The sequence below is a fragment of the Felis catus genome, chromosome A3, assembly GCF_018350175.1.
Source record: "Felis catus isolate Fca126 chromosome A3, F.catus_Fca126_mat1.0, whole genome shotgun sequence".
NCBI lineage: Eukaryota > Metazoa > Chordata > Mammalia > Carnivora > Felidae > Felis > Felis catus.
In genome coordinates, this window is record NC_058370.1 from 42,957,681 (window position 1) to 42,974,576 (window position 16,896).

The following is a 16,896-nucleotide window of genomic DNA, read 5'->3' on the forward strand; positions in this document are numbered from 1 at the left end:
AGCACTGGCCGCGAACAGGTAGACCCTCAATACAGCAGGCTGGTTGAACCTAGGACTCAGCGAGTTTGGCCCCAAAGCTAGGACTTCTTTCTGTTCCCCAGCCAGCCCTGAATACTGCCATCAGCTGGCAGTGTTATTTTAGGATCAAACCCAGAAGACCAGCGGCATTATGTTTCCAAGCAATACTGTTTAAAGTGTACTCCCTGGGGGCGCCTGGGTGGCTCAGTCGGTGAAGCGTCCGACTCCGGCTCAGGTCATATCACAGTTTGTGGGTTCGAGCCCGGCACCGGGCTCTGTGCCGACAGTTCAGAACCTGGAGCCTGCTTCGGATTCTGTGTCTCCCTCTCCCTGCCCCTCCCCTGCTCACACTCTGTCTCTCTCTCGAAAATAAATAAATGTTAAAAAGAAAAAGGGTACTCCCTGGACCAGTAGCAGCAGCACCTGGGAACTTGTTAGAAACACAGATTCTTGGGTCCTACACCCGATGTACTGAATCAGGAAATCTAGGGGACGGGGGGGAATCTGTATTTTAACAAGCCCTTCAGGTGATTCAAATGTACCCCCAAAGCTTGAAAACCACTGTTTCAGACTCAAAAATTTAGGATCGTCTCCAAGACAAGGCCATTTTCTCTTTGGTTAGAATGCTTCCCGTTCCCAACCTGAAGCACCAGAGAAGCAAGGGGACAGAACTTCTAGAAACCTCTTAGACTTTGGCCCCTTTTGTGGGTTTTTCTTCCCTTTGGGGGCTTATTCACTGGAAGTTGTACCTAATTACCAATCACCTGCCGAGGAGAGCAGCACGGGCATATAAATTATAGAAGATACCCTGAAAGGCATGCAACAGGTTTGACTCAAGAGAGAGGGTGGGGGAGATTTACATGTTCCTGTTTGTTTTCTGAGCTAATATTGAAATTCTTCTGCTTGCACTCTGAACACACCAGGTGGGCGGTGGGGGAAAAGTCCTGGGTCTGCCTTGGACTTTCAAATCAATCATAGAAAATGTGCAAAGGAATAGCTAAGGGTTGGGGGTACCTCTGTAAGTCAATGTGTGGGAAAAATGAAAAGAGGCACTTGGGTTACTTATGTTGACCCAACCAGGCAGGATGGGGATATGGGCCTCCTGGGCTGATGAGCCCTAGCAGGGCGGTTGCTTTTTTTTTTTCAACAGTGCCAATCAGATGTGTTACTTCTTCAGGAACAGCTCCCTGTCCCCTGATACCAGCAGGGACAGCAGGCCTTGTGGGGGACCCCAGTGCTGTGACATCACAATGTGGCCCATTCAGGATCTCAGGCCTCACTTGCCCCTGGGCCCAGGATATGTGAGTTTACCCTCCCAGGGCTGACCTGCACTTAACAGGGCCAGGGCAACGGAGACAAGTCGACCTGTGGCACGGACCCGCCAGGCGCTCTTGGTGAGTATTCACACTTCCTGAGAACCATGGAAAGAGACCCAGCCCATGGCTGGCTGGGCTAGCCCCCCAGGGTCTCATACTCACAGTGGCTCATCCGATCTGGCGACCGGGAGTGTGCCGGGACAAGCTCGAGCCTGTGTGGGGAAGCTAGTTCACCTGACTCAGACACCCCTTTCCAGACCTCTCTCGGCAGGGTTGCCAAATGGAGGAAGTGGTATTCTAATCGCCACCCAGCCCCAGTCGGCCACCTGCCCCGGCTGCCTGGGCAAAGGTCATCTCGGTGCTCCATAGAGGCTCGGAGCAGGGAGGCCAGGCTCCCAGATGGCACATCCACTAGAGGATCGCTCTGGGTCCCAGCTGGGGACAAAGGCAGCCATCGGCCCAGCGACACCCCTACAGCAGAGGGAGCAGGTGTAGCTTCACTGGCGATGGGAGGGATGTGAGACACCCCCCTCCCCCCCGCCCCCGACCATATGCATGACGACTTTCCTCTCTGTACGCTGTGCCTTCCCTCCTTGGCTGTTTTGAAATCCCACTGCCAGTGGCACCGGGCGTCTCAAGTCTCTTCCTTCCCTCTTGGGACAGTGAGAGATTTGAGACCATCCTGGGAAATTGGTAGATGGGTTCGCACACCGGAAGAGTAGGCAACCGAGAGGAGGGCCCTCTCTCTGGGAGGACGCTGGCTCTTCCCAGCTGGGACACCAGCACCCAGGCCTTCAACAGCCAACAGTGGGGACCGGAGCAGGGGCACCAGGAGGCAGAGCCAGCTTTCCCCGCTGCCTTGTCTGTCTGTCCATTGGCTCCCCGCATCCAGAGGGACCATTCGCCAGAGAGACCAGAGGGCGCAGAACGCCTCGCACCCCGGGGTGGTTTGTCTTCTTGTGAGAGCCGACTGCCATCCTCTCCCTCACACGCGGGAGTCCAAGTCGTAGTGGTCCATCGGGCCTGCTGGGAACATTGTGTCTCATCCCAGGCCCCACTGAAGGAAAAGAACGGTCTAGAGGCTGGAGCCAGAGGGGTCCGCATCCTCCACTTGCAACAGCCCTCGTTTGGAAAGGGAAGGAACAAACAAGCGCCTACTAGTATCAGACCCCCTATCTCTGTTATTGCTCTGAGTTCCTGCCACCAGGAAGATGAAGTAGGTATTTTTGTGCTCATCTTACAGATACGGAAACTGAGAACTATGTTCTGTGCTGGGTGCCGTGTTCTAAGAGGGACATTAACCTAGAATTTCTATACGCTCCATATACAGGCAAGCGTATCCGTAGATTAGAGCGTGCTGAAAATAGAATGGGCTGCTTTGCGAGGCAGTAAGAATGCCTTTGGAAGCATCCAGGCAAACCGAGTACCTTCCGTCAGCAGGGCTGGGACAGGATCCTTGTGATCAGTCGGGAGCTGAACCAAAGGATCTTTAAAAGCTGTTCCAAATCCCAGATTGCAGGATCTGGGTCTCGAAACCTTGCTAAGCTCCCATGTTTGAACCCAAATGGGTCAGGCCTTCCAGGACGGCTACAAACTTTGTTAGGGGGGAAAGCCTAAAGGGACCATAGAGACCAGCTCCAGCAATCTGCTGGGCCCCAGATAGGAAAGCGGTGGTCAGGCTGGTTCTAGGGGGTTGGTGTGAGGCCACAGACCAATTCCCAGAATGAATGTTTGTTGAATGGATGAATGAGGGGCGACAGGATTGGAACCAGCCTGAGTGCTAATCACACACCCCTCAGCCCATCTCTCTTCCTCTCCCAAAACTCTTTCCTATGAAGATTATGATTCAGCCAGCATTTATGGAGCACCTACTGTATGCCGAATGTGGTCACAGAGATTATTTTCCGTAATCCGCCCCTCACCTATCACGTGGGTGTCATCGTCTGCATTTCTCAGATGAGGATGTTTGGGTAACCGCCCCAAGGGGTAGAGAACTTGTGGAGCCGCCACCAACAGCAAATGATAATGCCGGTGTGGCTGACTCTAAGGAGAGCGTGCAGCCTCCAGCTGCTGCCCCCCAGCCTGAGCAGGGTCAAGGAGGGTGGTGGGAGAGGGGAACACTTTCCTATTTATCCTTCCTAAGGACAAACTTCTGGTAACTTGCCCAGTTCCTCAGGGGCTATTTTACCTCCTGAAAAAAAAATTTTTTTTCAAGTTTATTTATTTATTCTGAGAGAGGGAAAGAGGGCAGCGAGTGAGGGGGAGAGAGAGAGAGAGAGAGAGGCGGGGGGGAGGGAGGGAGAGAGAGAGAGAATCCCAAGCAGGCTCCGCACCATCAGCGCAGAGCCCATTGTGGGGCTCGAACCCACAAACTGAGATTATGACCTGAGCCCAAATCAAGAGATGCTCAAACGACAGCCGCCCAGGTGCCCCTCCTCAGGGGCTCTTTTACCCCCCTCTTCACATTCGTCCCGGCTGCTGTCGGGCTCCCCGTGGGCCTGCCTCATTCACTGCCCGTGCCTCTCGCTCTGACGGGACAAGATGGAGTGACTGTTTCCACACCAACAGATGTTATGCGCCGAGGAAGAAAATATGCTAATCAAAATCAGCTTTGGCTAATTGTAGCAATTTCCCTTCTGCGCATTGCTCTGAAATAGTAGCCACGCTCTGTTCTTTTTTTCACATCAGGGAGCCCCAAATTGGCAGCCTAAATGAGGTTGCAAAGAAGTCAGTTAAACAGGCCTTTTTGCTGCCAGTTTACCGTGGATGAAGCCTTGAACATGCTCTCCCAGTAAGACCTCAGTTCAACTGTTTGTGGACTTGATATCTTGCTGTGGATAATTCAGCCCCACTGTTGGGCTGCGGGAGCCTCATTTCATCCTGGGGAAAACCAGCACCTCCAGGGATTTAATGAGGTGCCAAGCTCAAGGGCATGTGGTCTGACCTTGAAACTTGGTCGACTCCTGGTTTGTTCTACAGCCAGCGCTGGCTGATAGAACTTTCCTCACTGAGGGAAATATTCTCATCTGTAGTGTCCCATATGCTAGTCACGAGCCATGTATGGCTCTCTCTCAAGGGCTCGAAATGTGGCTAGTGGGACGGAGGAACTGAGTTCTAAATTGTAATTTTATGTTACGTTTGGCCTAAATAGCCTTGTGTGGCTCGTGGCCACTGAACCGGTCAGTGTAGCTATAGCCCCGCCAACTTTTGGGACTTCATCTCTTGACCTCATTCTCCCCCCTCCCCCCAAACGCCCCCCACAGACCACCGCCTATGCCTCCAACAAGCCACATTGCTCCCTCAGGGCTTTGGCAACGTCACCCTTCCCTCCGGTCATTGCATGGTTTGCCCCTGTTCAACGTCACCACCCGGATCAGGTGCATCCCCTCAGAGCAGCCTTCCTTGTGTTGTCTAATATTGTCCCCAGCCCCACTCCAAACTGCTCCTAAATTCAGACATTATCGTGTGTCTTAGTTCAGGCTGCTGTAACAAAGCACCATTGACTGGGGGCTTATCTCACAGTTCTAGAGGCTAGAAGTCTGAGATCGGGGGGCCAGGAGTGGAGGGTTCTGGTGATCATCTGCTTCCAAGTTGTGGACAGCCATTTCCTTGTCACCTCATGTGGTGGAAAGAGAGCTTTCTGAGGCTCCTTTTATTTATTTAGTTAGTTGGTTAGTTAGCTAGTTATTGAGAGAGCGAGAGAGGAGGGAGGGACAGAGGGAGAGGAGAGAACCTTAAGCAGGTTCCACGCCCAGCAAAGAGCCTGATATGGGGCTTGATCTCACAAACCGTGAGATCATGACCTGAGTTGAAATCAAGAGTAGGACACTTCGCCAACTGAGCCACCCAGGAGCCTCTCTAAGGTTCCTTTTATAAGGGCACTAATCCCATGCGTGACTCTTCCACCCTAATCATTTGATGACCTAATCACCTCCCAAAGGCCCTGTCTTCTTACTGCCGCTCCTTGGGGTTAGGATTTCAACGTATGAATACTGGGGTAGGGGGAGGGGAGGGGACAAACATTCCTCCGTTGCATTGTATTTGGGTGTTTTCTTGCCTATTGCCATCTTCCTGGACAAAAACTTCAGTCCTGCAAGAGCAGGGGTGCTGTCTATCTCACGATCACTCACCCTGGACCTGGAACAGTGCCTGGAACAGCATCTGGCAGGCGGAATGTGCTCAGCAGGGTCTAGAGCAAGTGAACACCCTGCAAGAGGAAAGATAGTCGCTACTTCAGTAGGCTTTTGCTGTGTAACCCAAAACTTAATGGCTTAATACAGCAATGATCAATTATTTCTCCCAATCCCATGAGTCAGGAATTTGGGCAAGACCCAGCTCTGCATGGCATTGGCGAAGGTCACTCCCTCACCTTTCTGGAACTCACAGGGCCTCCATATGGCATCTCCATGTGGTTAGCATGGAGGTCTCAGGGTAGTCAGACTTTATGACAGCTGGCTTCTGAGGGATGATGCAGAGTTGCTAGGCTTTTGGGGGGTGAAACATAGTACTGGCACCACCAGGGCACCGCATTCTGTTGCTCCAAGCAACTCCTGGGCAAGCCCAGATAAAAGGCACGAAGACACTGCCCACCCCCCAGTGGGCGGGCAAACAGGAAGGAAGGAGCTGATGGTGGCCATCTTGGCATGCTACCACAGTCACTACCAATAACCCCATAGGGGTGCTTCTCAAACGGGGCTGTGCACACGCACCTCTGGGCTCCTTGTTAACATGCAGATCCTGATTTAGTAAGTCTGAGGTGTGGCCTGAGACTCTGCATTCCTAACAAGCTCCCAGGAGATGCCAAGCCTGAGGGTCTGTGACCATCAGAACCACGGCCAAGGCTGTGTTGGCGTGTGTTCTGTCAGGGCCGGCCCATGTTTAGGTTTGGCCTGGAACACTACCACTGGTGCATCATTCCATTGGGTTCAGCATTACCCACTGTTGCCAGGGTCCCTGGGATCAGTCCTTTCTTGCCTGGTCCCACACGATGCCAAGGGAACCATCCCACTCCATTTCCCAGATGCTTCCCGCACACTGCTTCGTCAAGCTCTACAGTCCCTTCCCCCTTTCCGCTAATATTGGATTCCCACCACACCGCTTGTAAAATTGGTGGGGTAGGGTTCTTTCAGTTACAAGGTTAGAACCAAACTCAAAATAGTTTAGTGGAAAAGGATGGGTGAGTGTGCCATGGCTTCAGGAAAGCCTGGATCCAGCCCGTTGGTGATCTTGTCAAGGCATTATTTGCCCCCGTCATCAGCTCTGCCTCCCCTAGGGATCTCTCTGGCAGACCCTTCCACAGTAGAGGAAGGGACAACGCCCTGCTTTGCAACCATGCCAGGAAGAAGGCACCAGTTCTTTCCAAACCTTCCCGGCAAAAGTGCCGGAGTTCTCTGGTTCGTCCCACTGGAGTGCCATGCCTGTAACAAACCAATCACGATGGCCAGGAGGATGTTTTACCTCAACAGCCAGGCCTAGGTCACAGGTATGTTCCTGGAGCCAGGTGGTGAGGCCAGCCCCACCCAAGCCACGTGGAAGGCAGTCAGGAAAGGTGCAGAAATCAGAAAGGAGAGAGAGGTCTTGAGAAGTCAAGAACTCGCCACAGTTGGCCATGCAAAACAGATGTTCTGTGATGGCCAGGGAAGCAGAGGGCAGGAGCCTTATCAATTCCAGGTGGCCCATAGCCAGCCAGGCCCTCTGGACCCCAGCACAGACTCAGGAGCTGAGACTACCAGAGAAGACTTGAGAATTAGCCAAGGCATGTTCCGCAGAACACTGGCCAAAGGGATGTTAACTGATGTCACCTAAAAAGCTTTCTGGTCCAGGAAGCTTAGAAGATGGTGCATTAAGCCAAGACAGCGGTTCCTTGCTGCACAGGACTTGTCAGGGCCTTGAATAAGCTGGACTATGCTACGAATCTTCAAGAGTGAGGGGAAGATGAGAGGCTAATGTTCTTTTGAGCACACTTCAGAAAATTATCAACCTAACTCCACCTCACCCATTTTATAGATGAAACAGCTAAGGCAGAGGAGGGGAAAGTGCTTTAGGCAAGTTAATGTAACTAGTTAGTATGGAGCTTCTCCCCAGCTGCCGTGACAGTGACAAATCTGATCCTGCATGGAAGCGTTGCCTTGTAGCTCAGGGTGGCCTGTCCCCCAGCACTGGTTGCTTTCCTTCCCTCTGGAGGGTGTTTGCTTTCCTCTCCCTCAGACACCCCTTGCAATGGCTCTTGGCTTCTGTAAGGGGCCACAGACCCCTGCCTGGGACCTTCCCCTTGGGGCTGTCAGGCCGACGGGATCCACTGACGGGGCAGAAAGCCCCGTGGGTCTGCACTTGGGAAAACATAGCCACCCAACTGGCAAGATGGCAGCATTTTGAGGTTGAAGAGGCTTGAAGGTTGGCCAAACGCGGAAGAGAGCAACAGCCAGGGCCCTGCGAGTGCCGGGCAGGAGGGGCTGGGGGAAATGAAGTTCCTGGGGCCAAGTGTGCTCTGTAAATCCAGACAGAGATTGTGCGTCAGAGCTGTGGGGTCAGGTGCTGGTTATAACAACAACATCTCCGAGGACCTCTCTGGTCTGAGCCCTTCATGTGTGATGCTTCTAAGCCACTCGATGGCCCACAGTTGCAAAGCATAGAGGGCGGCCATTGGTTACTTGGCAGTAACCTCAACATGAAGGATTCAAGCTCCTCTCCTTGCCAAGTACACAGTCGCGGGTGTGTTATTAAGAGCTTCAGTTTTGTCATCCGTTAAGTGGGCCAAAAATGAGTTCCAGAGTATGTAGACACACACACACACACACACATACACACACATTTGAGGATTCAATGTGCCTTGTCTATCCATGGTGAGAACTCCTTATGTGGTGGTGGTAATGGACAGGTGGGTTCAGGTCCAGGTTCCTGGCTAGTCAGGGGCAAAGCCAACATCAAACACAGGTCCAGCCAATGCCCTGGCTTGACTCTTTCCTGCCCCTGTGCCACCACTCAGGGCAGCAGCACTGAGCATACGGCAATGGCTCAGAACCCAAGATGTGCAAAGGGCTTTTCAAGTCTTCCTTTGTATCAGAGCAGGGTAGCAGATGTGTCTCTTTGGTCACTTCCAGGGGACTCTATCCAAAGGCCAGGTGGAGAAGTAGATGTCGTGAGCAGGGTGGGCTGTGTGTATCTGACTCACACGAGCAGGACCAGCACCAAGCATGACTTGGTTGCACATCTGCCATCAGCAATCAAGTTCTGGAAGGGAAGAGACTGGGGACCACACCCTGGCATTTTCAGCCAGGTTTACATGGACTGGAAATCATGTCTCCACCAGTGGATGCTTCCCCCCCCCCCCCCCGCTTAAATTGAGATATAAATGGACATATACATCATGTTAGTTTCAGGTGTACAACATAATGATTTAATAATTGTTTATATTGTGAAACTATCACCACGGTTAAGTCTAGTTAGCATCCAACATCACACATAGTAACAAATTTTGTTCTTGTGATGGGAACTTTGAAGATCTACTATCTAAGCAACTTTCAAATACACAATACAAGATCTTTTTTTTAAGTTTATTTTTATTTATTTGGAGAGAGAAAGATAGAGAGGGAGAGGCAGACAGAGAAGAAGACAGCATCCCAAGCAGACTCTGCGCTGTCAGCACAAAGCCCGACACGGGCCTTGAACTCACAAACCGCGAGATCATGACCTGAGCCGAAATCAAGAGTCTGGTGCTTAACTGACTGAGCCACTCAGGTGCCCCTATAATACGATATTATTGACTAGAGTCACCATGCTGGACATAAGTCCCAGTGACTTATTTATTTTATAAACGAAAGTTTGTGCCTTTTGACCTCTTTCATCCATTTCCTCCACTCCCACCCCTCACCTCTGGCAACCACCAATCTGTTCTCTGTATCTATGAGCTCAGTTTGTTTTTTAGATTTGACATATAAGTGAGGTCATATGATATTTGTCTTTCTCCATCGTGTTTCACTTAGCATGATGTCCTCAAGTTCCATTTATGTTGCACGTGGCAAGATTTGCTTTTGTTGCTGAGTAATATTCCATTTTATGTGTATGCCACACTTTCTTTGTCCATTCATCCATCCATGGACACTTAGGTTGTTTCCATGTCTCGGCTGCTGTAAATAATGTTTCAATGAACATGAGGGTGCATGTATCTTTTTGAATTAGCATTTTCGCTTTCTTTAGATAAATACCCAGAAGTGGAATTGCTGAATCATCTGGTAGTTCTATTTTTAATTATTTGAGGAACTTCCATCCTGTTTTCCATAGTGGCTGCACCAGTTTACATTCCCACCAGCAGCGCACAAGGGTTCCCTTTTTACAGCACTCGCGTGTCCAGTCTTTTAGATAATAGCCATTCTAACAGGAGTAAGGTGATACCTTATTGTGGTGTTGATTTGCATTTTCCTGAGGATTGACCATCATCAGATGCTTTTTAGATGAAAATCTCCATGGAGGACTTAAGGGAAGATGCTGGGAGTAGCGTCTGGCCACCGAGTGGAAAGATGGGAGTGGAAGTAAGGATGTTGGTTGCCTGTTTGTAGATAACCTTCATGGGGACAGTCTGAACATGTTCCCAAGAAACCGTGTCCAAGTCTGTTTGTTTGAGAGAGAGTGCACAGAGGGGAGAGAGGCAGAGAGAGAGAATCTTAAGCAAGCTCCACACTCAGCACGGAGCCCGATGCAGAGCTCAGTCCCATGACCCTGGGATCGTGATCTGAGCTGAAATCAAGAGTCTGATGTTCAACCGACTGAGCCACCCAGGTGCCCCAAACCATGTGCAAGTTTAAAGATGAGAACCACTCATCCACTTGAAACTTGAAGGCAGAGGTTCACAGACTTCTGAAATTTGACGTCAAGTTGTATTTATGTGTGCAAGCTGGACATTTTTCTGGAAGAAACTGGTGGTATGACTTCGTGTGGTTGGGCCCACATCGTGTTATAGATATTTGAAGTATTGCCCAACATTTAGAAAATGGGAGCTTTCATTTAAAACTCTACATTTTTAGATTCTTTTGAAATAACTCGCAAGATCTGGCCACCCGGGACCCGTGTTCCTGAGAGGGGACTACCTCCTTTTCGTGGGATGTGGGACCGCACTCAGCCACAGCCCCCACATTTTGTGGCCTCTCTGATGAATGCCAAATGTCAGTCCTTGTTTATCTTTGCCCTTGCACTGTTTTTCCTCATTCATGTATTTATTTTTAAACTTACTTGGACCCTTTGCATTTCTGTTTGTCGCCTCTCATCTGAACTTTTAATAGATGCTCAAAACAGTGTCTGATTTCAAAAGAGTCATTGAGGTTCTTTCAGCCTAAACTCTTCCCTGACAATCCAGGGTTGAGACTGGTCCTTAGCGGGAGAGGGGCACCACCCTGCCCAGGCCAGGGAACTGAGTCTCTTCCCACTAAGGAATGTGGCTATGGTGCATGTCCAAGAGCGTGTTTACAAATGGGCAGGCTTATCGTTTGATGGCTACAATACACCAAAAGGTCTCCAGGAATTACTGAAACTCCTTTGTGTAATCTCTGCAAAAGTCCTGTTTGCAATACAAAACAGTTCATTATCTGCTCACATAAATAATGCAATAAATGAAATCAATGGCAATCTTTGGGAAATCCTTTCTTTATGGCCTTGAGAACCTGGCTTTGAATGGAAACAAATCAGAAAGAGAAGAACACCACTGTCTGGCGGGGGCCCTCTATCTGAAGCCAGAGCCTAGAAGGCTAGTGATTTTTGGGGGAAGACTTTTTGCACTTGGGAAGGTTGGGTAAGTCACCCAACCTTTTTGCACTTGGGAAAATGGGTAAGGGCCATTTTCTGAACTGAAACTCCTAGAACATAGACACACGCCCTCGCAACCAGAGACATGCAGAATGGGAGGGGTCCTTAGAAGAAGGACCGCTAGGCTGAGGACCAGGAAACAAGGACAGGTACATAAAATGTGAGCAAAAGGAATCAAGGAAAGCTGAATCTAGGCCTAAAGCGTGCTGTCTGACAAAGCACAGGCGGAAGACACATGGCATGGTGACCTCACGTACCTTAGGGTGGGACCAGTGCAGCGCTTACGATAGTATACAACTGCACCGTTCCCCCTATACCACGAGACGTCCCCGTGCTGGCCATCGGCCAGCCGCCCCAGTTCGTATTTGCACCCAAGTGAAAGAATGCAGTGCAGAGCTGGAAGGAGAGAAAATGACGGCCCAGAAACCCAGCAGAAGCCTCTCCTGACGACTCAGCACTTGGGAATGCAGATTTTAGTCTGAGGCTCACTTGGGTTTGAGGCCCGGCAATGCCTTGGGTCGGCGAAAGCATTTTATCTGTAAAATGGGGGCAATCACAGAACCCACGTCCTCACAGGGAGGGCAGGGTGAATGAGGTAATACATGGGAAAGAACTTCCCATGATGCCTTGGGGAACCTAGAGAGGCACTAACTGCTCTCTTAGGCTGGCTTTCCCAGTCACCAACCCGGAGAACCTAGTTGAAGTGCAGTTAGTTCATTCGGGAGGGGTTCAGGTCATACAAGCAGGAGAGCGAGGAGCTAAAACAGGAAGGGAGAGGCCACTAACTCTGCTCACAAGCCATCGGGACTCGACCCCTCTGGGGACATCTTGGAGGTGACCTGGAACACGCCTCCTGAGCATTTATCCATCTGCTGGCACGCATCAGCTGCCGGGAGAGCCACAGGTGCCGGCTGAGGGAACCGTGAACCCCCAAGAGGATGTGGGCAGGCAAGGACACCTGCTACTGTTGCTGCTGTTGGCCTTCTGAGGCCTCTCCTGGAGAGGAAAGAGCGTGGGCTTTGGAGCCCCCCAGATCTGAGCGACATCCCAATGTTGCCTCTTACTAGATAATGGGACCCTCTTTGCCCCTCTGGGCCTTAGTTGCTCCATGTCTCAAAACAGAAACAATTTTCCAGTGCTGCCGAATGAATTTTGAGGATTCTGTGGGACTACGGCCAGAAAGAGTCAAGCACGTAGTGGGTGGAGAAAGTAAGGCCCGCAGGGCAAAGAGGGCCCCATATCTAGTAAGAGGCAATGTTGGGAGGTTGCTCAGATCCGGGGGGCTCCAAAGCCCACGCTCTTTCCTCTCCAGGAGAGGCCTCAGAAGGCCGACAGCAGTGATGGTAGCAGGTGTCCCTGCCGGAACCACATCTGTTTGGTTCCATTTCTCCCACTTGCCCACAATCCTTGTTTCAGTTCCCAGACCCAGGGTGAGCCCTGCTGGCACCAGACGTTCTTTCCAGATGAGCAGGGGCGCCCTGACGTCCAAACTAGTGTTTGCCTCAAGGCGACTTCTGAGTGATGTGTTGTCCTACAGCAATTATCTCCCTAGCCATGTATTATCATGCCATTTCCCCCTTAGCTACAAGCTTTGTGAGTCTGCGGCTTTCATCAGATCCAGACGGGGAGGCATAAGTGGAATAAGATCCAGGAGGGAAAGCCCAACAGAAAGAATTTCTGACTCCTGCAGTTCACCTGGCAGCCCAGGGTCGGGGGTGTGGGCAGATTTAGGGGCTTTTGCTGAGTCGGAGGTGTAGGAGAGAGCTGCCTGAAAAAAAATGCAGGATTCCCCGTGAAATTTGAATTTCAGATAATCAATGAATAACCTCCTTGGTATGTCTGTCTCTTTTTTTTTGTTTAAAGTTTATTTATTTTGAGAGGGAGAGGCAGAGGCAGAGAGGGAGGGAGAGAGAACCCCAAGCAGTCCCCATGCCGTCAGCATGGAGCCCGACACAGGGCTTCATCCCATGAACCATGAGATCATTACTCAAGAGTCAGATGCTTAACCAGCTGAGCCACCCGGGCGCCCCTGGTACGTCTGTCTTATGAAATACTTGGGGATCGTACTTAGCCTATAAGGTTTTTTTTTTATTATTATTTATTTGAAATTCAAACCTAACTGAGCATTTTGTATTTTTATTTTCTAAATCTGGCTACCCTCATGATAAACCCTCAGGGCAGGGAAACAGGCGAGCAGGAGCTCCGGAAGCTGTGGTGCCGGCTGGCATCAGCTTCCACCCGGCGCCATGAGCGTTCTGGAACAAGAGTGGTGCCAGAGAGTTGGTCCCACCTCGAGAAGAGGGGATCGGGTTTTTCTACTTCAAGGTCCGAGGTCACTGGCCGCCCTCAGGCAGGGCCTGGGCCTTCTAACCTCCCAGGTGTCTCCAGGCGTGGTGGCTTCCATTGCTGAGACCCTGCTCTGGAGAGAGCCACCCCTGGAAGCATAAACAGCAGCACAAGCAGCTGGGGATGGGCATATCAGCAGGTCCACGGGCTCTGGACCTACTACTCTGTCTTTTCTGTTGCAAACCTTAAAGAGTCTGTGTTGGAAAGTGTGTTTCCTTAGGGACCCCTCTGCCCCTCCCTGCCTTCCCTAAGGGGATTTGTGCTGTGGGGGTGGGGAGAGGTGCTGATCGGTCCTTATGGGGCCCAGGGCTTTGAATACTCATGGGATCTGCAGGGCAATAGTCTGATCTGTGGCAGTGTGGCCGCTCTGGTCCATACAAGTGATTAGCCCCTTCTGGTCTTTTAGGGGTATCTTGGCACCCACTTCTGGAGTCTGTGACGTGAACCCTTGCCCTGGTTGTAAGGTCTCCACTCATGGGGCCTCTTCTTTCTGACTCCAGGCTTCGGCTAGCCCATCAGCCCTCGCAGTATCTTCTGCCTTGTGCACAGGCTCGTCTATCTAGCCGTTGTTCACAGTGCTGCACCACTGCCCCAAACGTTCTGAAAGTGCCTGTTCGCGTCACCTCTGGGTACACCCAAGGAAGGAGGCCACTAGGTCTCAGACACCCTTTTCACAGCCGAGCTGGTATCCCAGATGTTACCCTCTAGAATCCAGCATGTCTGCCCACTTTGGGATTTGTGTCCCAGAGAGGGAAGACCAAGTCCCCTGCCCCTATTACCGACTTCCCAGACGTTGTCTTCTCTCTTGTGGATAATGGAACAAGCTTTCTCCAGAAAGAGGCAGAAGAGATAGGCTGTCCCTTTCTTTTTTCTTCTTTCTAGGGGGAAATCCTCTCCCTTCCCGAGATGACATTGCTTTCCCCATCTCTCTGGGGCTGTAATAGCAGAGAGAGGCATATTCATAGCAGATTTACTCACTATAGACAAATGGTGGAGGCAACCCAAATGTCCCTCAATGAATGAATGATGATAAAATTTGGTATATACTCACAATGGAATATTTTTCAACCTTAAAAAGAAAATCCTGACACATGACACAAAGTGGGTGAACCTTGAGGACATTATGCTAAATGGGAAAAGCCAGTCACAAAGAGACAAATGTATGATTCCACTTACACGAGGTATCAAATTCATAGAAACAGAAAGAATGGTGGTTTCCAGGGGCTGGGGGTGTGGGGAATGGGGGGGGTGCAGTTAGAATTTAATGCATATGAAGAAGTTCTGGAGATTGCTTACACAACTATATGGATAGACTTTACACTATGAAATGTACACTTAAAAATTATTAAGATGGTAAATTTTGTGTGATGAGTATTTTCTCACAATTAAAAATAAAAATACAGGGCCGCCTGGTTGGCTCAGGCAGTTAAGTGTCCGACTCTTGGTTTTGGCTCAGGTCGAGGTCTCACGGTTTGCAAGTTCGAGCCCTGCATTGGGCTCTGTGCTGACAATGCAGAGCCTGCTTAGGATGGTCTCTCTCTCCATCTCTTTCTACCCTTTCTCTGCTTGCTCTCTCTGTCTCTCAAAATAAATACACAAGAAAATTTAAAAAAAAATAAAAATAAAAAAGATAAAAATAAGCTCCCAAAATCCATTACAAATGCAGATGTCTTGTCCACAGAGGGTAGATAATACACTCAACCATTCCTTAGGTGACTTATTTTCTTAGCTCAGACCCCGGTCCTTTGCAGAGAACAAGGCTCCAAAGTATAGGAAATGTTTTCATGAAGCAAAGATGTAACCAGCAATGGTCCCAGTTAGAACTACCATCCAGACAGAGACTATCCAGCGAAGACATGATATTCAGGGAGAGGGGGTTGAAGCCTTAGTGACATGGACAAGAAAGGAGTGTGAACAAGCCGGGGAGACAAGTGCCTTCTGCAAGAGATTGTTGCAGGGTGTTTTGGCTGCAGGCACAGTGATCTTAGCCTATGTCTATAAAACTCACGTCTAAACCACTGGGGCTAGAAGTTTTGGAGAATTCAGATTTTTTTTTTTTTTTAATTTTAGAAAGGCAATATGGTGCTGGTTCTGTGTGTTATAGAACATTCCTGGTAGAGTCTGGCTCAGTATGCTGTAAACAAGCCCATTAATATTCTTGTGGTGAAATGTATAAATATTCACACTAAGAGGGATAATAAAGACTATAAATAGCTTTATGTTGGTCCAGGCCAGGTTTTGCTGCCAAATACGTTTTTTTTTTTTTTTTAAAACAAAACAATCTTCTGGTTTTCAGAGCTTTTTGGACCTGAAAATGGCAGAAAAGGGATGACAAACCTGTATGAATTTTGTACCACCAAAAAGGCATAAGTTAACATACACACACAATGTTGGGAGGCATTAGAACGATTAGGTCCAGCTAATCAACATTCTGACTTTATACACATGAAATGGAAGTGACTTGACCAAGGTCACACGCCCAAGTTCATGGGCAGAGCTGAGATGAGACTCAGGTCTCCTACCCTCAATCCAGCACACCCCAGAGGGCTCTAGGAGACCTACACTAACCTTTCAAGTCTGGAGCCTGTGAAGACAGTCGTCCCCCTCCTTTACAGTTCCTGAAGAGGTGGCCTCTTGCTTCTGGGAACGTTCCCCCTCATCACTGAGGTTTTCTCTGACAGGCACACAGAAATCTTTGTCCTACATGTTCACAGGCTTGACTCAAGGCCTGTAACAGATGGTGCTCAGTAAACTTCTGAGGAATCCTTGCATTTATTTGGGTATTCATCGCATGCATCAGGAGAAAGATTTACAATTAAAGGGTCATGTGTAAGACAGCCACCAAGGAGCAGAGGAATCTTGTTTGCCATTGTAGAATTGGAGTTAATGGAGTTAAGGGCAAGGAAGGCAAATATTGCTTTTATTTGTGAGTGGTAAGCATTAATGGTCATTGAAAAATGATTTTTTTCCACCCCTGATGCCTAGCTGTGGGGCTAATCCTGCCCTAGGCCTCTGGGTGGAATGAGAATGCTTCTGTACCTTGCGTTGTACTCGGTGCATGGAAGGTATACCACAAACACTTGTTGAACGAGTGGGTGAATGAGTGAATGAACATTGGGGGTATATTAGTCAGAAATCGCACAATCCCAACTTAAATTGCATTAAACAAAAGTGAGAAATATTGCCTGATACCACTGAAAAGTCCAGAAGTAGGTGCCTTCAGGCACAGCTAGATCCAGGTTTGCAAATGAGTACTGGGACTCTGTCTCTTTCCTTCTCACAGATCTGCTTTCCTCCATGTTGCTTCCTTCCTAGGCAGGTTCTCAGATACGGGTGATGGCAGAGGTCATCACCAGCAGTTCTGTACTCCTATCCGACCAACTGAGCTTGGCCTGGGCTAGAGAATGCACCCGTCTCAGAA

The 16,896-nt window shown here is 49.8% G+C and overlaps 1 protein-coding gene across 5 annotated transcripts in view; it reads left to right on the top strand.

The window, feature by feature from the left end:
• The window catches only part of BANF2 (BANF family member 2), a 50,306-nt gene that overhangs the window by 8,856 nt on the left and 24,554 nt on the right, over window positions 1-16,896 (top strand). For 3 of the 5 annotated variants that reach the window (XM_006929973.4, XM_045053907.1, XM_023251494.2), the window contains exon 1: window positions 1,262-1,412. The exons of 1 other annotated variant lie outside the window; for it this stretch is intronic. The gene's annotated coding sequence lies outside the window, so the exon portion shown is untranslated. Of the gene's footprint in view, window positions 1-1,261; window positions 1,413-2,385; window positions 2,551-16,896 lie in introns of those variants that run through there. One more of the 5 variants, XM_045053908.1, reaches the window with a different exon arrangement.